This window comes from Lacerta agilis, chromosome 5 (genome assembly GCF_009819535.1).
Source record: "Lacerta agilis isolate rLacAgi1 chromosome 5, rLacAgi1.pri, whole genome shotgun sequence".
NCBI lineage: Eukaryota > Metazoa > Chordata > Lepidosauria > Squamata > Lacertidae > Lacerta > Lacerta agilis.
Window position 1 is genome coordinate 66,014,335 of NC_046316.1, and position 21,875 is coordinate 66,036,209.

The window sequence follows — 21,875 nt, forward strand, 5'->3', positions numbered from 1 at the left end:
GCACCAGTCTAAATAAAGGAACATCTCTAAATTATGAACTCTTGGTGCTCACTAATTGAAGCCAAGAAGAGCTCTATGGCTGGATCAGGCCAAGGGCCCATTTAGTTCAGCATCCTGTTCTCATGGAGGTCCACCAGAGGTCCACCTGTGGAAAACTTGCAAGCAGAATCTGACTGCAACAGCAGCCTCCCCAATTATGATTTCTGGTATCTGATGTTCTGAGGCGTACTGCCTCTGACAGTGAATGTGAACATCCTTAAAACAGGCAGTCATAACTTTTTGGCTTCAAGTTTGAAATGTTGGAATAAAAGGGCTGTGGTTCAGTGGTATACATGCTGGATGTCGCAGGTTCACTCCCCTGCATCTCCAGGTAAGTCTGGGAAAGACCCTTGTCTGATAGGAATGCAGTTGCCATTCAGTGTGGCCAATACTGAGCTAGATAACTCCAGTGCTTTTTTTCTGGGGGGGGGGGGGACACATAACCCTAAGGCCAGATTTAGGTTTGATGAGGCCCTAAGCTACTGAAGATAATGGGGCCCTTTATATGTCCAGCTGTCCTTTGTCCTTAGGGAGCAGGCCAGCAGACGGGGGAGGGCCCATTACTTACATCATAGGAGCCTAGACAAAACAGTGTTGCTGTATGTAGGTTTTATTTTATTTGTTTTTTATCTTATATTTTGGAAATGTACATCCAGTTTTTCCCCCTTTAATTTTTTTTTGCCCCCCCCCCCCAAGAAAGTGGTGCCCTAAGCCAGTGTTTTTCAACCTTTTTTGGGCAAAGGCACACTTGTTTCATGAAAAAAATCACGAGGCACACAACCATTAGAAAATGTTAAAAAATTTAACTCTGTGCCTATATTGACTATATATAGGAATCAAATAAACAAATTTTTCCCACGGCACACCAGGCAACTAGTGTGCCGCGGAACAGTGGTTGAAAAACACTGCCCTAAGCTATAGCTTGTTTAGCTTATACGTAAATCCGGCTCTGCACACCCCTAAACATCTTGTGAATCTAAGTTTGGCCTCATTGAGGGGCAGTATTTCAATATGAGTGGGAAAATGAAAGTACCCCTAAACTTTTTTTTTTTTTTTTAAGCACTGGTTAACCCAATGGTCTGACTCAATATAGGGCTGCTATCTCCATACTTAAAAGAACAGAAAAAACCAAGATAGGGAGTCACGTCATTATTTTTCCCTCTATGTCTTAACATTTTGCAGTTGTCTATGGTAGCTATCCATGTGATACCGATAATATTGTGAGTGGGTTCAATACGTGCTTGAGAAAAATAATGCAACAGTCAGGAGTATTGCAAACTCACTCTTAAGAACACCTTCGAAGGAGATCTCTGCTGTGAAGTAGTGGCAAATTGTCACTTTGCTGTGAGAAACACAGTTGTGTGAATTCAGCTCAGCATTTGGCAATCTCATTATCTAGGCCAGTGGTGGCGAACCTTTTAGAGACCGAGTGCCCAAACTGCAACCCAAAACCCAATGACTTATCACAAAGTGCCAATCTGGGGGATAATGGGGGAGAGTTGTTGAGCTTTTTTTGGGAGGAGTTGTTGAACTTATATCTGCACTTTATGTATAATATTTTTAAAATTTAATAGTTGCCTTTCTTAAATTACTGATTTACTAATATTCAAGAAAACACAAATTGCCTCCAGAAAATGTAGAATTATATACATGTTACTTAAGAGGCAATTCAAAGGCTTGAATAACTTTTGGAAACTTGGGAGAGGTTTTAAAAAGTGGCCTTTGCTCTCTGCCCTAGTGCTGATAGGAAGGATCCTATATTTGCATTATTGGGTGGTTGCGGGGGAGTGAGAAATATGGTCTTGTGGAACCACTGCTGTTTCTTGTGTGTTACCAAGAAAGGAGGGATTAAACGAAGGCTTACACAGTCACAACAGCAACCTGGTTGGGCGCTTGGATGAGCAGCAGAAAAAGGGGAGTTCAAACCCCACCAAGCCTGGAGGGGGAAAGCGCCACCCTCACCACCTGCAGTGAGTTTCGCAACAGGAACCAAAGGAAAGTGACTGCTGGGACTCAAGCCACCACCTGGCTTGTCGTTGTTGCTTTAGAGTACTTTCCAGGTGGAAAGACAGGAGGGCTTATCATCTTCCTGAAGCATGGGCTGCTTAGTGCTGCCCCAGGAAAGGTTTGCTTGGGAGGAGGTGAGCTGCGCGGAATTGAAGCGCGCGCGCGCTTCCATGCCTTGCGCAGCGCAACCTTGCGCAACTTTGTGCAGAAACATCCCCAGAGAAACGAGTGAAAGCACCGCCAGGCACTTCGAAGGCGCCTTTTCCACTCTCCCCGCCCTGTTGGCTGCTTCATTTTCCTCCGGGGGCGAGAGAGGTCGCGCAGCTACCCCACACACTCTCCCCTCAGGCTCCACCTTCTCGGGAAAGGAGCAAATGCCCCCTTTTCTCTCGCTCTTCCCTACACAAAGCTTTGTCTCCCAGCAACTGTGCGGGCAGCGTCACTTTCTCTCCCTGCAGGCCAGCCCGCGGTGGGCGGGAAAAGAAGAGGGCTCGCTCTGTGTCTTTGCAGGCTGCTCTGCGCGGGAACCAGCCACAAAACGAGCGTCCTATTGCAGCAGCAGCCAACCAACTGGTTGGCGGGCGCGAAACTCTGGGGAGCGTTTCCACCTCATAGCGGTGTTGGGGGACACCCAACTCCCCCGCCGCTGCGGCTGGCCCGCACTATAGGGAGCATTTCCCGCCCGCTGCGGCATTTTGGGGGGGGGAGAGGCTGTCACCTTTGCAAACCACAAAAAATGAACCTGGTGGGGCGATGGCGCGCGTGCCCACAGAGAGGGCTCTGCGTGCCCACTTGGGCACGCGTGCCATAGGTTCGCCACCACTGATCTAGGCGCACAAAGAAAAGCGGATCCTCAAATATATTATACTAGAATATTTGGATTTGAAACAGCCTTTCTTTTCGTTTTCCGCAATCTAAATGCATTGTATGAATGATTGCTAATGTTCCAAAGTTTGTCATTTGTTGCTTGACCTGGAGTGAATGAATCAATAGCCAAAGACAATTGCTCAAATGAAATGGTGACCTGACGAGGCAAGGCCACAGTGATTTGTCCTGTTTTGTGTCATATATTCAACCCTTTCAGCGTTCTAGCTCCATTGTCTGAGATACACTAATGTCTTCCATTCTTTCTTAAAACACAAACAAAATATCAATGAATTGCCACCAGGCTAGGATTTTTCCATCTTTACACATCCTGAAGTAATGAAATTATATACTTAAAGCTCCAGTGCTGTTTATAGGCCTTGATTGGTTCATGTTTGCTATAATGAGAGACATTCAAACAAAACTATAGCATGCAAAGGAGATTCAAACACAGATTTTTTTTTATTTAGAAAAACCAAATCAGAAACAGAACACTGTTTAAATTGAAAGACAATATAAAAGAAAAGAGAGAGGACATTGTGGCAAGTCATGGAATTTGTCCATAGGCTGTCTTAAGGAGACTGTAGCTGTTGAATACACATATGAGAGAAACTCATTAAGTGTAAGAAATGAATGCACAGAATGAATGGGTATTGATGATTAATGCTCATTATGCATACCCAACATAGTGTTTTATCTTGCAACTGAAGATGAGTTAGTCTTCATTGTATTTGTTAAGTTGTGGGTGGACACAGCAGACGACACAGTGATTTCCAAGCAGCTCTTGTTTATTCTCAGGCTGGAACAGAAGTGAGCTGAAGGCCTCAGCAGCCTGCTTATATAGAACTCAGCTACAAAGCAACAGTAACAACTTTCTGTAGTTACCCAATCCCTGAACGTCACTTTTCAATCCCTCATTTGCATATGCGGACCTGAGTGAAAACTGCAGCAGAATGAACTATATACACACACCCCTAGTGGCCTAGGGTGAGAACTTCAATACATAACAGTATTGTTATTCTTATTCCCATAACATCTGGCTGGCCATTGTGAGATCATGATGCTGGACTAGAACAGGACCGCTGGCCTGATTCAGAAGGCTCTTCTTGCACTGTTTGTTTGTTGCTGTGGCAGTAGCGGCTATCTGCACCTATCTTCTAATATTCTGGAATAATTTACACACACAAAAAAAAAAACCACCCTGATTTTTCTTAAACTAAAAACAGAAACATAAAAACCCTGACCTTTGTGAGAGACTTGGAATGTAGGCCTCAATGTATTTATTTGTGTGGCATGTGTATAATCTTCGGCCCCAGTTTCTATGTGGAAGGGTTGGTGGAGCATGGTTTGGAAGACATCTGTTCTGCGCAGATTCACTCTGACTGGAGTGAGCTGTCAGTTCGCGAGCTCTGCTCAGAGGAGAGATGTGGCAGATACAGACAGTGGTACTGAGTCAAAGTCCTGCCCATGACAACAATCATTAGCTGCAGACAACGTTTCAACACAATAACCAGGTTTGCTATAGCTCTGGCAGACACATACTTCCTCTTCTAATCTCTTACACTCTTGCAATATTTGAATTCTGGGATACAGGGCACTAAATACAAAGACGAAACTAAAAGCCTCAAAAGTGTGCTTATGATTATAACTCTGAAATTTACTAGGGACACAAGGGTACATAATGTGTACATAACGTGACTACAGCCACATAATTTTTCTCAGTTTGGGCAGAACCCACCACTGGTGTGGAAAGAAAAGCCCCACACTCACTCTCTAATAACAACAACATTTGTTTATTACTTATTTTAGACCACTTAATGTGGTGTGTGTGTGTGTGTGTGTGTGTGTGTGTGTGTGTGTGTGTTGTAGAGCCAGTGTGGTGTAGTGGTTAAGAGCGGTAGACTCATAATCTGGTGAACCAGGTTTGCTCCTCCACATGCAGCTGCTGGGTGACCTTGGGCTAGTCACACTTCTCTGAAGTCTCTCAGCCTCACTCACCTCACAGAGTGTTTGTTGTGGTGGAAGAAGGGAAAGGAGATTGTTAGCCGCTTTGAGACTCCCTCGGGTAGTGATAAAGTGGGATATCAAATCCAAACTCCTCCTCCTCCTCCTCCTCCTCCTCCTCCTCCTCCTCTTCTTCTTCTTCTTCTTCTTCTTCTTCTTCTTCTTCTTCTTCTTCTTCTTCTTCAAAGAAAGCCAAAAGAAGACTCTGGAGGAGAAGCCAAAATGTGCAGGAGAGACTGACATGTGACCAAAGATGCAACAATGAGCCACAAATTTATTCTTTAAAATATCAGAACAAAGAGCAACTATACCAATATAAATGGTAAAGTCTGTAAGGCCCAAAGTCTCAGACGAAACTAAAACATGAAACCAATTAAATCAACAATTCATAATAAATGCAAAATCTCCTCCTGTTTCAGGTGTGATGTCCCAAATGTTGGACTCCCAACTCCCAGTATCCCAGGTCAGCATGGGATGATTGACAGTCCAACCACATTTGAAGGTTCCTTATGCTGCCATACTTGATTGGCCTTAGTAATCAAAAGCATTGCAAAAGAATGCTTTTAGAAAATGCTTGGGCTCAGATTTTGATGAGTGTCCAGGTGAAGGCAATTCCATGTTTGTGGATCATTTAGGAGGACTACTTTTTGACATGTGCACAGCATCCTGCTTTATTTGGTATAAAGATGGAAAAATCTCCAGGATAGACAGAACATGTTCACACATGCAGAGTTTTTCTGCTCGCCACTTTCCTCAGATATGCTCTAATACTAATGAAGATAGTAAGATGTTCTAGTTAATGGGTTGAATTCTATAGAACACAATAACTAACTAGTTTCACAATCACACAGCATATAAATAGCTTAAGACTTAACAGGTAGATTTGAAACTCTTTGCTACAAATGGATGGCTTTTGCTCCCTTAGCAACATCCATAAATCTTTCTAAAAAAGAAAAACTGGTTACAACCTCACATTTTCCAATAGTATTTGTGTGTATTAATGCTTGCACAATTTCCCACATTGGGGTGTCACGACAACTGCCACATGTGGATGTGGTTCCTTGTTGTTGTTTTCTTATATTACAGTCATTTCAATATAGGAAATCCACAGCTTGTGAAGTAGAATTTGGGATTAAGGGACAACAAGGCTGGAATAAGTTATTCACCATTCTATTTACACAAGAGTGGGCTGGTTATGATCTACTGGTATTTGTCTGAGAGATTTGAAGTAGATCAACAAGGATTTCTGGCTCCCACTTGTTTGAAAATGGCAACAACAAAATGGCCCCATTTTACTATTGAAATGGGGAGTGGAAGCTAGGAATTTAGAGTAGATTTTTCTGAGGAAGGACTGTGAGCTCAGTTCAGTACTGGAAACAAAATTGGGGGCTCAAAAGTCTTTGTCGTTTGCACCAGGCTGTGGTTGTTGGATCTCTAGGTTGTCATTAAAACAACAAAGAAAGCATTGATTCAACAAGTCTGAAGTCTGCCCTCATCTTATTAATGCACCCCAGGAAGGAAGAGAAAAACCCAGCTGGGATGCCAATGAAATTTTAGGAAGTGCTTGCATCTGGGAAGGCTGCAGAGTGAAGACCACTGGGGATGTGATTTGCATAATGAAAGAAAAGACACTCAGAAGCCTGTAGCAGGTGGCAGTGCCATGGTACTTACCTGACCTCCCAACCAATGGGTCACTACTGCTTACAGGGAGGGAGAGTTGGAGGGGCAAGAAGGTTGGGGAGGTTGGTGCTTCAACTTGTTAAGGCAAATCAGTGGATTATTATTATTATTTGTTTAAAAAAGTTGGAAGCTGCATTTAAGTTCTTTTAAAAAAATCTAAGCTGCTCTGTTTTAACAAACCAGCAAATCAACCAGAGCTTTTCAGAATTCCACAGGCAGCATTCTACATAGTCTCATCTTGTATGGTCAGCAATGCCTACTGGAGGACAGAAAAAGGCAATGGGAAATCCAGTTTGAAGCTGCTAAGTAAAACAAACAAACAAAAAAAGTTCAACCAACCCCCCACTCATCAGTCATTTCTTAGTTATTTTAAAGTCAGAAAGAGGCAGATCCCTGATTCTTCTCTCCCTCATGAGGGATTATGGATAAAACTGAATCCTCACTAAAAGCCCTTAGACATGTTTGCCTGCAGTTTAGCAGACTTGGGCTACTGTGCAATGGCTCCTGTGCCTGAAAATTTCAGCCACTTTGGCCCAAATGGGAAAAGGTTATACCTATTTTTTTAACTCCCTGTTATAGTGACTAGGACAGGGGTCAGCAAACTTTTTCAGCAGAGGGCTGGTCCACTGTCCCTCAGACCTTGTGGGGGGCCGGACTATATTTTGAAGGGGAAAAAATGAACAAATTCCTATGCCCCACAAATAACCCAGAGATACATTTTAAATAAAAGCACAGGAATATGCCCCACAAATAACCCAGAGATGCATTTTAAATAAAAACACCAGGCAGGCCCACAGGCAACCCAGAGATGCATTTTAAATAAAAGGACACATTCTACTCATGTGAAAACACGCTGATTCCCACACTGTCCATGGGCCGTATTTAGAAGGCAATTGGGCCGCATCCGGCCCCTGGGCCTTAGTTTGGGGACCCCTGGACTAGGACAATGCAGAGCTTCACTTTACACAGAGCAACTTGGAACCTGGATAGAGGACAAAACAATTCAGCAACAGATCAGAATTCTTAGAACATACACTGATACAAATACAACATGAATTTATATATGGATGGAGTCATATAAATCCCTTACGCACAGTCTGAAGAGACAGATTCTAGGAACAGTTTGCTCCTTTATCTGCTGTTTGTGTGAACTAGACAAACACAGGAATACAAACGTCTAAGAGCAAAAGAGAGCTTAAGAAGAGGTTTGCACAGGATATTTTAGAGCTAATTCAAGGGACAATTAAACAGGATCCAGTGGGATTCACCTTAAGGCTTTTCATCGTCTTTGTCAACAAAGAGAATGCAGTCCCAAATTAGTAATATTCCAAAGCTTTTTCTCCTCTCTGACCAATTAGATGGAGGCAACATATTATCTGTATTACCTAATTACCTCTTCTCAGAAATTCGTAAGAATGGAAAAAAATCTGTTGCTTATTACAGGTTCCATAGCATGAACCATTTTTGTGATGAAGCCTCTAGATATGAGCAAAAATGAAGAACGGATGTTTGAACTACATCACACATTTCCTCCCCTGCGTCTGTGTATTTGCACCAGCAATCTGTAGTGTTGTTTCATTTGATTTGTCGGGCGGGGAGTGGGGAGGCAGGAGGCTGCAATACTTCCGTATTGGAGATCAGGAGATTAATTATTTTTTTTAAGAGAAGGATTGTAAAAAGCAGGCATTGGTAAAACATATGTTCCTTGAGCAGCTACAAATATGAGTATTTGACTTTATTGTTTTTCAATATGGAACTGGTTTAAAGCTTCAGACGGTTGCAGTTTTTAATGCATGGCTCACAATCAGCAGGGTAGAAACAGGAAATCAGAAGGAAACAGCATGAGGCAGGATCACTTGTGTAAGGGGAAAAATTGGACAAATTATTACAATAATACTAGATCTTGTTAGAAATCGATGTGACAGTTTCTTCAAGGTGTCTGAATCAACCCTGATTTACAGCAGCCAAAGTCCTAGCCCATCATGAAGAGGACTCCATAAATCAGAAAGCCTTGGATTTAATCCCAGCAGCACTATAAAAACCTTTAGAAGGAACTTGATTTGAGTTTTGATAGTTGAAAGTATCTGTTGGAATTGCTCACATTTGGCTGATTCAGCGCTTCTTTCAACTAAGTTATCATTGTTGTTTGCACCCTCTTTCTTTGCTGGCATCTTCCAAATTTTTGACAGGACATGCATGCAAAATGGCAATCCTGGCAAAAGTGTGAACGGGCACTGACAAATTTCAACAGCGGCAGCAATTGGTCGACAGGTTCAGTCATCCGAACTGATTATTTATAAAAGCACCTAAGATATGATACGGTGTAACTAGTTGTCAACATTGGTCACCTTCTGAAATCGATCAGCTGCTTCAAATGAAAGCCCTATGAGGACCATAAAACAGTGCCGTCTATTGCAAAGATCAAATGATGGAAGTTGAAGGACTCTCAGCTACACATGAACACATAATGCTTTGCTTACTGAGGCTGGACCATTGGGGTGAAGGGAACAGTGTTCCATTAACCTCACTTGCCTGCCTATCAAATTGCAACAAGTACTAGCAATAGCGCACCTACATTTTGGGGACCCTGAAGCTTGAACTGATAACGAGGTCTGGGTCTGGGTAACCACTGCTATCTTCTTCAGTGGGTTTGTTCCATGACAGATCACCATTTATTTATTTTTAAAATAGCTGCTACATCTTAGATTTTGATTAAAATTGCTGTATTGGATTATCTCACATGTCCAACTCACTGCTGTGAACAAAAATTTCCTATGCCTTATAGTTAGAGCTCAGTTGGGACTTTCAATCTTGGAGTCATGAGTTCAAGACCCATGTGGGGCGAAATATTCCTGCATTGCAGGAGGTTGGACTAGATGTCACTTGTGGTTCCTTCAAACTATTCTATGATTCTGTGGTGAGTGAATTAGGAAAATATTATATACATGCATGATGTACTTAAAAAAAAATTTTTTTTAAAGCAATGTTAACTAAGGTAACCTCTGGGGCCCTTCTGGGATTAGGGGCCCTGAAGCTTAAGCTTCATTAAATGTTTCATAGTAGATCTACTCCTGAATGCTGGGGGTGTTACTGCCTGTCAGCTTCCTCCTCCTTAGTCTCAGGCTGCATACACACACATTTGTGGGACATAAATGTAGTTTTTCTCAATCTGGAGTTGGATGAAGATTGTCACAACGTTCATAAGCCTCATAAGGAGATGTGGCATTAAAATAAATATTTGTTAAGCAATATGGAGTTGTTGCCTGATATTAAGAAATTTGATCACCTGACTCAGTCTGTAAAGTGCAAAATATTTGTAAGTATCGCCAACAACAAAAAATATTTATCCCTCCTTGCCATGTTCTTGTTGATGAAATGGTGCCACGAGGGCAGGGGGGAAGCAGGCTACCGCCATGGACTTTAAAAAAACAACAGTGGATGATTAACAGAAGTCTTTGTATTCTGCCTGTACCCTTCACTTTGCCTTCCGATGCATAGCCTAACCGTCTGCTCTGTGTTTTGATAGTTGGATAATTGGGAGCACTCTTGGGTTGTGTGTACACCTGGTTTCCTCCCAGCCTGAAATTCATTTCTTCCCCCATCGTACTGCCCCTCCTCCTCCCCTCCTGCTGCTCATATAATGGAGATCAGGAGTTGATGAATGAAACATTGGTGCCCAGTCTCTCCAGCAACCACTGAAGAGCACTCTAACAGAAGTGACACTGGTCTCCATGGATAAAATGTTGAAACCCTAGACCAGTTGTCCAAAGGGAATCCATCTGCAGCCATAAAAAAGAACTTGAAAGCAAGCCTGATATGAACAAAGACAGTCCTGTGTTCTTTTTTTAAAAAAACACACCTGTTTCTTTTTTGATATTGATATAGCCATAATGTACCATTTTATGATGTGTGTGCACAGTAAACACCACATACAAAATGTATAGAGGAAGAGTCCCAGTACGCTTTGACTTCTCATGGTGGGAGATATTAACTTAAAAAAAGAAAAAAGTTGCCATTTTTTAAAATAGACCAAGACAAAACATAATTTCGAACTCAAGACCAAAATGCACATCATGCTTGGCAAAATTCAGTGCTTCTGTGCAATTAACTTAGTACAGTAGTTCAAATTAACTGCTAAGAAATTAAAGGGTAGTATCCTTTGGGATCAATGTGGGAGCATAAGAAACACAAGAAGCTGTCTTATACTGAATCAGGCGATTGATCTGCCTACCTCAGTACTGCCTACACCAGTATTTCCCAACCTTGGGTCTCTAGCTGTTTCTGGACTACAATTCCCATCATCCCTGACCATTGGTCTTGCTAGCTAGGGATGATGGGAGCTGTAGTTAAAAAAAGCTGAAGATCCCAATTTCTACCAAAAACTAAAAAGGCATTAAGATGCCGCCCTTTTGGCCCTCATTCTCTGTCAGTTCTATCTGAGTTGACTCCCATTCAGATAGCCAGCATTTATCATATTTAAAGTAGGCCCAATGGGTTATATCCAATACTAGTCTTGCTAAGAATAGACCCATTAAGGCTGGTGGGCCTTAGCTGATCATGTCCATTAATGTTGGCAAGCCTACTCTGAGTAAGACTAGTATTGGCTATACATCCAATTAAAATGAATGGACATGACTAACTGAGGTCTGTCAATTTCAGTGGGTCTGCTCTGGATAAGACTTAAGTGGGATACAACCCACTGTCTGTGTCTGCTTCATTTGGTGTTTGGAGCTCAGAGTATCACTCAACAAGCAGGCCGGACTTCTGCCCCAGGCAAAAAAGGAAAGAACCCCGCTTGTGCCGATCAAGCTGGAACATCAGGACCGTGTGTCCTGGCTTGTCCACTGACTTGTTTCAGGTCAACGAATCATGGGAAACAGCCATAATTGCCCATGAGCTGAAGATGCTCAACACTGATGTTGCCACTCTACAGAGTGGCCTCTAAATAAACATTTTAATAACTAGATTTCAAGGTTGAAAAAATAAAAGAAACCAGACTTTAAAACAGACATTATTGTTGTGATAAGATGAAAATATACTTAATGGCTACATAGTTATTTGTCATACTGTGTTGAGAAATCTGTGCAGAAATAATTACAGTACAGTTTTCATAAGTGCTAAGTAAGAAATCAGAATGTGCTTCCATTTAAAGGTTTTCATATGCAAATAGGTTTATTGCAAGATACATGCTTTAGCTTGTTAGTTTTTAGTCGCAGCCTCACCTATATACCACCGTATATGCAAATTATTATTATTTCTATTGTCATTGTTATTATTTATTGAATTTATATACCACCCTATACCCGGAAGTCTCTCTGTTAAAATAATACCAGTATATATAAAGTAATGCTGTCAGGCCTCTTAAAACTGATGTAGCTTTGGGTCTCAGCATGTCTCATTCTGGTCCTTCCACTTACCCAGTGCCAGCCCTACTATGAGGTAGAGTGAAGCAGTTGCCTCAGATGGCAAATGCTGAAGGGCATGGAGTGGGGCATATGTGTGCTACATAGCCTGCCCTCAGGTGCAATGGAGGATGTTGTTCCAATGCCAGTGGTAAAGTGCCGTAGCTCAGTAGTATAACCTCTGCTTTGCATTTGAAAGGTCCCTGGTTCAGTTCCTGGCATCGTTGGGTATGGCTGGGAGGTGACCTTGTCTGAAATCCTGGATGAGTCTGTAACTCCCAAGTCCTACCTGGAGGTACTGATGGTTGCTCACTCCAAACGCTCGAGGATCAGAAACACTCAAGGTTGTAATCCTGTGTGCAGTTAGGGCACGTAATTCCAATTGATTTCATTCTAAATCATACACAGGTTAAGTGAGAAAAGAACCATTTTCACTGGAGTCTTAAGTCTTGCTTCTAGACTTAATACACAGAATGGTAATAAAAGCTCCTCGCAGTTTTGTCTGCAAAAGACCTTGAGTGATTTTATAGTATGTTTTATGGAACATGCTCCTAAAAAGCGAATGCCTACGAAAAGCGCACTGCTTTGGTTATAGACGAATAATCCATAAACCGATTAAGTGGGATATAATTGTGTAATGAATATTGGTGTATTTATGTAATATTAGAGCTCTCCCTATTCCATACACATACTCAAGCAAATCATTGGCTTGTCTTCGTTGCAACTACTTTTCCATCTCTGCTTTACTAAGGATGATTAGAACTGAAATGCCTTAGGTTTCCACTTTTTTCAGGAGAAACATTTACATATTCATAGAAGTCTCTTGGCGGCGGCTGTAAACAAAGAATTATGTTCAGGACTGCAGCTAGAAATAAGATATGTCAGAGGTCTATTACCCATTCAATCGAGAATCAGTAAATGGCCCAAGGGCACTTCCTTAAATGGGAAAGGGTAAAATAACTGAGGCTGAGGCCCCAAGTGTAGCTGGAACTCAATCACATTGTTGATTTAGAGTATACCAGGCATTTTTTGTATTTGTCAAAATTCATTTAGCTTCTCTGACATGAGCGGAATGGTCTGAGATCTCAAGATAAGGCATGCTTCCCCGCATCTTTCACTATGCTACACAGACCTCAAAACTGCATGCAGCAAGCGGTAATATAACCAGGGGCACATGAGTTTGGATTTCTGTTAGTCGTACTACTCTGTTTATGCTACCAAAATACATCAATAAAGTGTTTATGCTACCAAAATACATCAATGGAAGGAACTTATTCTCATGGGCATGACAGCAGGCCCAGATGTGGAGGAGGAGGGTCAAGCACTGCTAACAAAGCTCCTCACCTCGACCCCCTTAAGGCCTGCCTTCTGATCTCAAAACAAATTTCTTGACGAGAAAGAAAAAATATATACCCTGACAGTGCCTTTATTCTCCAGACCAGGTCCTGCTCTGCCATTCTTTCCTGAGGGGTTTAGGACACAAGAAGCTGGCGTAAATCAAGCTGGTATAAGTTAAATTGGTGTAAAGTCATGCCACATCCAAACCCCATTCTGGGACAAGGCTACTGCCAGATGAAGCAGCCCAAGGTTGTCAGAGGGAAAACAGGGCTTTGAAATTGAGGTCAGCTTACAATAATCTTTTTGCTAGTCTGCATGACTGAGCTGGGCAGAGAGAATCTGTCCCCCAGCCCGTCCTGCCCTTGCCATGCCCTCAGAATGCCTCTTTTTAAGGACTTACAGTCCTTAAAAATCACACTCAGTTGCTTGTGAAGCAAACTCTTCAGTGGCTCCACTCCTTCATTTTATGAGACAGCCAGCAAGTTCATGTTTCCTCTCCATTTAGTATAATTTCCGTAGTTTGATTTACTTGTGGCGCTTGTGGAAGATGGAAGCTACTACCAACATTTTGATAATGCTTTTGATCTTCTGAGAGTCCTTCCTTGTTAAGGTAAAGCAGGAACCCAGTGATAGACATTTATTCCATTGATCTGTCTAGCTCAATGCTGGGGTAGCAATAGGCACTGCCATCTGCTTGTAATCTTGGCTGCACGAGGGGAGGATCAATTAATTGATCTATGATCCTTGATTGTGGTGGATTTTCAAGTTTCATAACAAACTTCAGGTACCTCTTAATATGCTTTAATCTGCAATATTGTAATTACAATCAGGTGACCAATGAATGGTGAAATTTTGCATATTTGTCAGCTTTTCAATGCATACTGTACTTAGGTAAACAGGCAAGATTCCTGTTCTGCTAGTGACTGTAATGAGGGTATGGTTGCTATTCCTTGTTAATCAATTTGCTTGTAGAGGTTCTGGGGAGGTGAACTTTTGAAAGTTGCTGAATTAGGTGACAGGTGTTCCAACTATTCCAGATGTGTTCCTTCATTTGTATGTCTTTCCTCTCAATGCATAGTTGGGTGTACACTTCTGATTTATGTCAAATCTAAACAGCAACAACAAAACCTTTCAGGAATGTAAATTGCAGAGAACCAGGCACACATCTTAAATGAGATTAGTACCTGTTCACTTCTAAGCATGTTCCTTAGGTTATTTACTATTATTATTATTTTTAATGACTTTGTTCAGTTCCAAGAACTCTGTTCGATAAAATCTTTAATGGTCCTGAAATTGAAATGCCATTCAACAGCGAACTGAGTTGCATAACTTAAAAACTGATTGTATTGGATTAGATGTTCTTCCATTTATGATAAGGATCTGTATGATAAGATTAATATTTATGCCCTTGTTCTTTCATCCTGCCTGGGAAAGTTGGAGAGTGGCCAAGGGAAAAAATGTGACCACTGTTTTGAGAGACTGCAGACACGTCCTTCCTTTTCTCACCGTCTGGTACCTTCAACCATGTCCTTATGCATGGAGGATATAGCCATCAATGACTTCAAGTCATGATGACCGTGTTATACCTCCAGTGTTGAAGGATGCATGTCTCTGAATGCTAGCTTCTGGGAATCACAAGTGAAGAGAGTGATGTTGCATGTAGATCCTGCTTGTGGCAACCTATTCGACTACTGTGAGAATGGGATGCTAGACTAGTTGGGCATTTGGTCTGATCCAGCAAACAGCCACCTGCGGAAAACCCAAATTGTTGTTGGCTCCAATTAAGCATTAAATAATGGGTTTTCATGGGGAAAGCACCGGGAGGGGAAGCATTTGGATCTGTCCCTAGAAAATGCAGGGCAAAAGGTGAGTGTAGTGGCACTTTACTGTTTTCATTATTTTCAATGGGCCATGGGCTAATTCACCCAATGGAGATAAGGTGGTAAACCTGATTCTGGACTATACTACTTCAAGCTGAAATGGGGAGAAGCAAGATGCTTGAACCTTTCTCTATATCAAATAAATATCTACACACAGAAAACCAGATACCAAGGCTGAGAATTCTGACCTAGACTTCTCGTTGACATGCTACCTTTCTATACGCAAGAAACATTTTTTGTAGTGATATGGTCCGATTCACATTGTGCGAACGAAGATAATGCTGTGACTCTTCTACTCATTCAGTAAAATAGTATACTTTGATTTTTTGCAGTACAGACCTGAAAGTAGCAGGGAATGCTAGTTATATTTAATAACAGGAATCACATTTGAGATTTGTACAGCAACTACTTTATTATTTTCAAATGCAAACTTTTGCATTTAGCTTGCTATTTTACAATTTTACAAACTAGGTATAAAAGACCATAAATAAATGACATAAGTTATGTGTACCTAAGATTGATGGCGAGGGAAAAATTACAAATTAAAAACAAAATAGAAAATCTATATTTCTAACCAAGATTTCATTCAAATCTGCGAACCAAGCAATGCATTGTTAATATTTTCTTCTTCTTCCCCAGAATGGACTAAATTATCATATGCCTCATACATTCTAATTTTTTTTAACCACAGTCCTTGCATATTCCAACACACTTGTAGTGATACCAAAAAATAAATGCACTCTCTCTCTTTTTTAAATCTGTCTAATTAGTATTCAGGATGCTTTCTTTCTGGTTATGAAAATGTCACGTAAAAGAAAAATACTGCTTTGAAGTCCTGTTTACTGGCAAGAACCAGCTTCTTCTTCTTTCTGTTTTATACATATATATATATTTAATACATAGATCCATCACAAAGTTAATACAGCAAGAAACCTGGACAAACATCAACTGGTGGGGTTGTGAGCAGAACAATTTTCTAATGTATGGAGATTTGCTGATTTGGAGTCCTGCTGATGCCTCATCTTTAACCAGGACGAAATGGAGGCCAGTTCTCTATCAATTTCTGGTTGTTGTTAGGTTGTTAGTGTGTTGTGTCTTTCTACCCATCCAAGCTCTGTTTAGTACACTTTACTGCAATCCGAGAATGCTGGGTTTGCAGTTCACAACACTTTATACCCCCTGGCTCCTTGACAGTGCTGTGTCCTGCCATCAGCACAGCTACACAAACCAAGAAATACTGATCTTCAATTTTGTGTTCATCAGACCAAAAAAAAAAAAAGTAACCTTAGAAATGGGAAAGGAAGAAACAGACGGGTGGGAGAAGCAAGGATGAAGAATAAACTCCAGAGAAACTGTTTTAGGGCCTCATTCAATGCCAAGCATTTTAAATGCAATATTTACACATTCTTTTCCTTGATTTCCCCCCGCCAGGCATGTAGGTTTGGCTGTCCTGTTTCAGCTTGATGTGCTGCGCTGTATCTCAGTAGGGAAGAGTCTTCTGTGACCAGAAAGCAGGTCGAGCACATCAACTGCTGAGCTCAAAATGTGGAATGGCAGTCCATTCCCCAGACTCCTGCATTCAGCTCGCCTCCAAGAACAGTCTTCAGAAAATTAACAGTGAACTCTCCAGACTCTGTAAACTCTCCTAGATAGGACTGGTAGGTCATTACCACTTATTGCCAACTGTATTGCAATTTACCTACGAGAGGAACATGAAAGGGTTGCTTTTTTATTTTTTTTGCAAATCCCTTGCTTAAACCTTCCAAACCTTTTGTATTCTTTAACTTGGGAGAAAATAAAACAGTTTTGCTCAACAATCATTCATGGGCCCCAAACTCCTTGCAGGTGGCACACTGAGTAATTTACTTCTATAAGGATTGCATATTTCTGTTTGTGTTCATCTAGTCTCTCAAAGCTTTTTTTTTTCCAGGGCGGGGGAGAAAAAAAAGGCTATTTAATAGTTCAGTTCAAAACAACCCGCTGATGGATGAAGACTTCATCTCCACCTACTTTCCCCCTTAAGGTACTGCTGCTTCGATAATGAACAGGCCTCGACAAGACTAATGGTCATCGATCGAATTCTTTATCACAGTTATGGAACTCACAATGGATCACTCCACAACTCGAGTGAAGGCGCCCCTGCTCTAGGCTGAATAACTATTTGTTAAGGTTAGTGTGGCAGCTACATAATACATGAATAAGATACAGGACTGTAACATTCAGGAGTGTGTGTGTTTTCTGGCCACCGTTGCATAGCTCACCTACTGGCCTGGAAACTCAACAGCTCAGCAACAACCGCCAAGTTCTCTGAGATGCTATCTGCACGTTCACAGGTGGCCCTGGGCAACAGGCAACACAGAAGCACACACCCACACACCCAAGGCCATACGTACACTCACACATTCCCGGAAGAGATAATAAGTTATTTTCCATTCTATTAAAAAATATCGATATCATCGCAATGGCACACTTTTTCCCCCCCTGTAAAGGATCACTTCACTGTCCCACACAGTCTCAGCTTTTGTGAACTGGGCTCTGTGCTACGGCACCTAACCCTGGTGTCCATCGTTATGACATGTAGAGCTCTGCTACTTGCACTCATACCGATGCAGCAGTGACATGCAGGAGGGGGGGGGAAGAGAGAGAACACGCACTTACACAAAAATTAAATAAATGGAGCGAGGAAAGAGAAGTCTGTAGGGCTTTCATACAGTACATTCCTCAAGTGGCAATGAAAGAGCCGCATCTGGACCATTTCATCTTTCAGTTTTGTTGCTGACAACAAAAAAAGAAAACGAAAAAATAGAAAAAAAGAAGAAAGCCAAAGAGACACTCTTCAGGGAGCAATGCTGCTTATGTAGTCCATCTTCAGTGCTGAGTAAACCGGGACACTGGAAGGCTTTTGTCTCTGGCCTGTTATCCTCCAAGGCCAACAGGGGCACCAGGAAGGGCTGAGTCCAAGAAAGCAGGATCCATTTTCCCTATTTAAAAAATACAAACACCATATTATTATTATTATTATTATTATTATTATTATTATTATTATTATTATTATTTTGTATACCACCCTTCATCTAAAGATCACAGGGCGGTTCACAACATAAACATACAAAGTAAGAACACAAAATACATAATAAAATGAAAACGAAAACAAACTAATAACTCTCCTCCCACAAACACATTTTGAAGGCCATAAAGTGTTAATCAGTAAAGTCCTGGTTATAGAGAAATGTTGTCACCTGGTGCCTAAAGAAATGCAGTGAAGGCGCCAGGCAAGCCTCCCTGGGGAGAGCATTCCGCAAATGGGGAGCCAACACAGAAAAGGCTTGTTTTCATGTTGCTCCCCTCTAGACCTCTCGTGGAAGAGGCTCACAAAGAAGGGTCTCAGATTATGATCAGAGGGTCCACATTGGTTCAAATGGGAAGTCCACAAGGGAAGACCTGCTATTTTTGTGCAGCCAATGCTAGGATGAGGATTGGAATGCCTTTTTCAGCCTCACTATCATCTTGCTGCTTGAATTATTATAGCCATTACTGTAGGGCAGTTTATGATTGCCTTGCATTCATAAGGTCCCAGATTCAATACTCTGAAATCTCCTGTTTACACAAAGGAATCTCCCCCTGAGGACCTGGAAAGCCACTGCCAGTACCAGATAATCCCAGGCTAGATGGACACTGTTTAAGGCAGCATCTTGTGTTGAGGTTCACAGATCTGCATAGGGGAGACAGGAGAGTTTACTCTAACCTAGAAATCTGAGGAGGGATGTGTGAGCCTGCTGCTGTGTTCCTAGAACTGCCCAATATTTCTGTGCTAGAGGGGCCTACAGATTAGTGACATTATCTCCTGTTTTGAATATTTGATACTTTATTTGCTTGCTCGCACAGCTGATCCCTGCAGAAAGCAGGGCTGCACTCCTGTCAAGGCTTGGCCTGTAGAGGGTGGGGAGTTCAATCCTGCTTTCTGCAATGATCAGCGGCACCAGTGCGTTCCCCATGTGGAATTCAGCTATGCAGCCAAACACAGCAGAATTGAACTCCCTCCTCATCAGCCGGTGGGCAGAAAGTTCAGTCCTGCTTGGTCAATATCTCCCCTCATCCCCATATTTCAACACGTGGGCAGGATCATTTTGACAGGATCATTTGACAGGATCATTTTGACAGATGATTGACAGGTTGATGGTTCTACCCACCTGCCAAAGCAGGTTGGAGGAGATAAATATCTGGCCCATTGGGTGAAAAAGTTTCCTCACACCTCACTGGCACCTTGGGCTTTTTTTAAAGTTTAATTTCAAAGATTCCTTTCTTAGGATTCGATACGAATCAGAGACAGTGGTTTAAAACAAGCTCTGATGAATTTGATAATAAGCCAACTTCACATTGCCAAAGGTGAATTGTTTGTCTAGAATTTGTGCTAAACCACAATTTCTGATTTGTGTGTAACACTAAGCCAGGTTTCTTTGAAAAGGAAAATACATACTAGCAAATTCCTTTTCCCAGCCACATAAGATTTGGAGAGGGGTTTGTATGTGAGAGGGTGACTGAAGCCTTACTCAGGTCCATTCTGATTTTTAAACATAGTGCTAAATCATGGTTTAGTCCATTGTCCATGATAATCATTCTTTGGCTGTATCCTAGTTCAGCCAAGTATGTTCAAAACAAAACAAGACTATATGTATATAGCTTACAACACTGCAAGTTGGGAAGAGATGCCCCAAATTTCTCTGCATTTCAAAACAAAATTAAACAAGGTCTGATAAGGGGGGAAACCTGGAGAGTCAAATAATTTGGAATGGTGGAGGTGAAATTTTAACCCCATGCTGTTTTCCCCAGTAAAAAAAATCTCCTCTCTCTCAGTGAAGTTGCTATTTGTCCTTTTAGGGTTAAAAAAAACACAGAAACTTGGAGGAAACAATTTTCAGTGGGGTTAACAGCATGGGGGGGGGGGTGTTATAAAAGCCCAGCTCCCAGAGTCTAACTCTATTCTGAATACAGGTAGGTAGCCGTGTTGGTCTGCCATAGTAAAAAAAAAAAAATCCTTCCAGTAGCACCTTAGAGACCAACTAAGTTTGTTCTTGGTATGAGCTTTCGTGTGCATGCACACTTTTTCAGATACACTGAAACAGAATAAAAGGCAAGAGGTGAGATGGCTATAGCTCATCCCTTGCCTTTTCCTGTAAGCCCAACTGCAGTCGTTAACAGTCGTCAACAGATTTTCCACACCTATCAGCTGATCACCCATTCCCACCACCCTTCCCACCACCCCTCCCCACTCTCTCACTATATATAAGGGTCTGGTGACTTCTGTTTCAGTGTATCTGAAGAAGTGTGCATGCACACGAAAGTTCATACCAAGAAAAAACTTAGTTGGTCTCTAAGGTGCTACTGGAAGGATTTTTTTTTTTAAATTGTTTTGTCTATTCTGAATGTTCATGCAAACATACATACCCACACACCAGCTGCTTTTTGGAAAAAGTTTTAGAAAGTGGGGGAGACAGACTTCCATTATTATTTGGCTGAGGAAGACTTTAATATTTTCAGGAAAACTCAAAGACTAACATTCACCAGCAAATGTGTTAAAATATGACTGTTTAAGTCACCTTTCAGAAACACACACCTCCATATTCTTCAAAATAAAAAGCTTTTATGGGTAATTCTGCAAAGAGGTTTTACTAAGCTGTCACAGTTTTTGACAGGATCCAAATTTAGCATCCCATGTTCGCAACCATTTGCTTTCAGAATCAAGTTCATAGGGGAAGCTTGTGGTTAAAATTGGTAAGTTGTTGTTGCAAGTGACAAAAAAATGACAAGAGTGACGTTGGGAATATGGCAAGTTTGACTCGTTCAATTCACTCAGTGCTCCTGGCTTCCAAATAAGTGCAGTGATTTCTAACAAATCAAACCTGAGTGTCATTCTCTTTTTGTGCTGAAGCTGCTGTCATGAGTAGATAGGACTAGAGAGAGGGGGAAATCAAAGCTGAAAACCTAATAGGTGATGTTGCCATCCTCAAAATAATAAGCTCAGCTGAAATACTTCTAGCAGGTGGCTTCACCTCATGACACTCATATTCTCTACACCAAATCATCAATAGGTTTGATTCTCTTTCATTCCTGCACACTTTTCTGGTTGCAAAATGAACCAAGATCTGGATCTGAGGCTGTAATCTCTTCTTTGGGAGTGAGCTCCATTGAACTGAGAGGGTTTTCCAGATAAACACGGATGAAGTCGGATTGTGCACCACTTTTGAATGACAGATCAAAGTAAAAAGTGGGCACAGCTGTAAATTAAACATTTTCTCTTTCATCAGCACTCCTTGTGCTGGTGTAATATTTGTTCAAAATAGGCAAGGAACATACAGTGCAGAGAGTAGGATTATTATTAATTTTTTTAAGTCTGATTTATTTAAACAGTTTGGCAAGTGAGTCTGGAGCATACAGCACTTTTTCAACTCTCAGAAGGATAAATACATGCAGGTCCCTTGGATGTGTTCCTTGGAAATTGTTCATTAGGTGAATATTCGCATAGCAAGTCCACAATTTACATTATTTCCTATGGGAACATTTCTAATCAGGGATTTGTCCAATCTCTCCCCCAACCCCTCCATAATTTCTTCCTGAAAAGGCTGCAGCCTACCAGCAAAAGAAAGACAAAAACCTATTTGTC

The 21,875-nt window shown here is 41.5% G+C and overlaps 1 protein-coding gene across 1 annotated transcript in view; it reads right to left on the reverse strand.

The window, feature by feature from the left end:
• Positions 1-15,600: 15,600 nt before the first annotated feature.
• Positions 15,601-21,875, reverse strand: part of EPHA4 (EPH receptor A4) — a 152,027-nt gene continuing 145,752 nt past the window's right edge. Inside the window, exon 18 of the mRNA XM_033150247.1 lies at positions 15,601-18,195. The gene's annotated coding sequence lies outside the window, so the exon portion shown is untranslated. The remainder of the gene's footprint in view (positions 18,196-21,875) is intronic.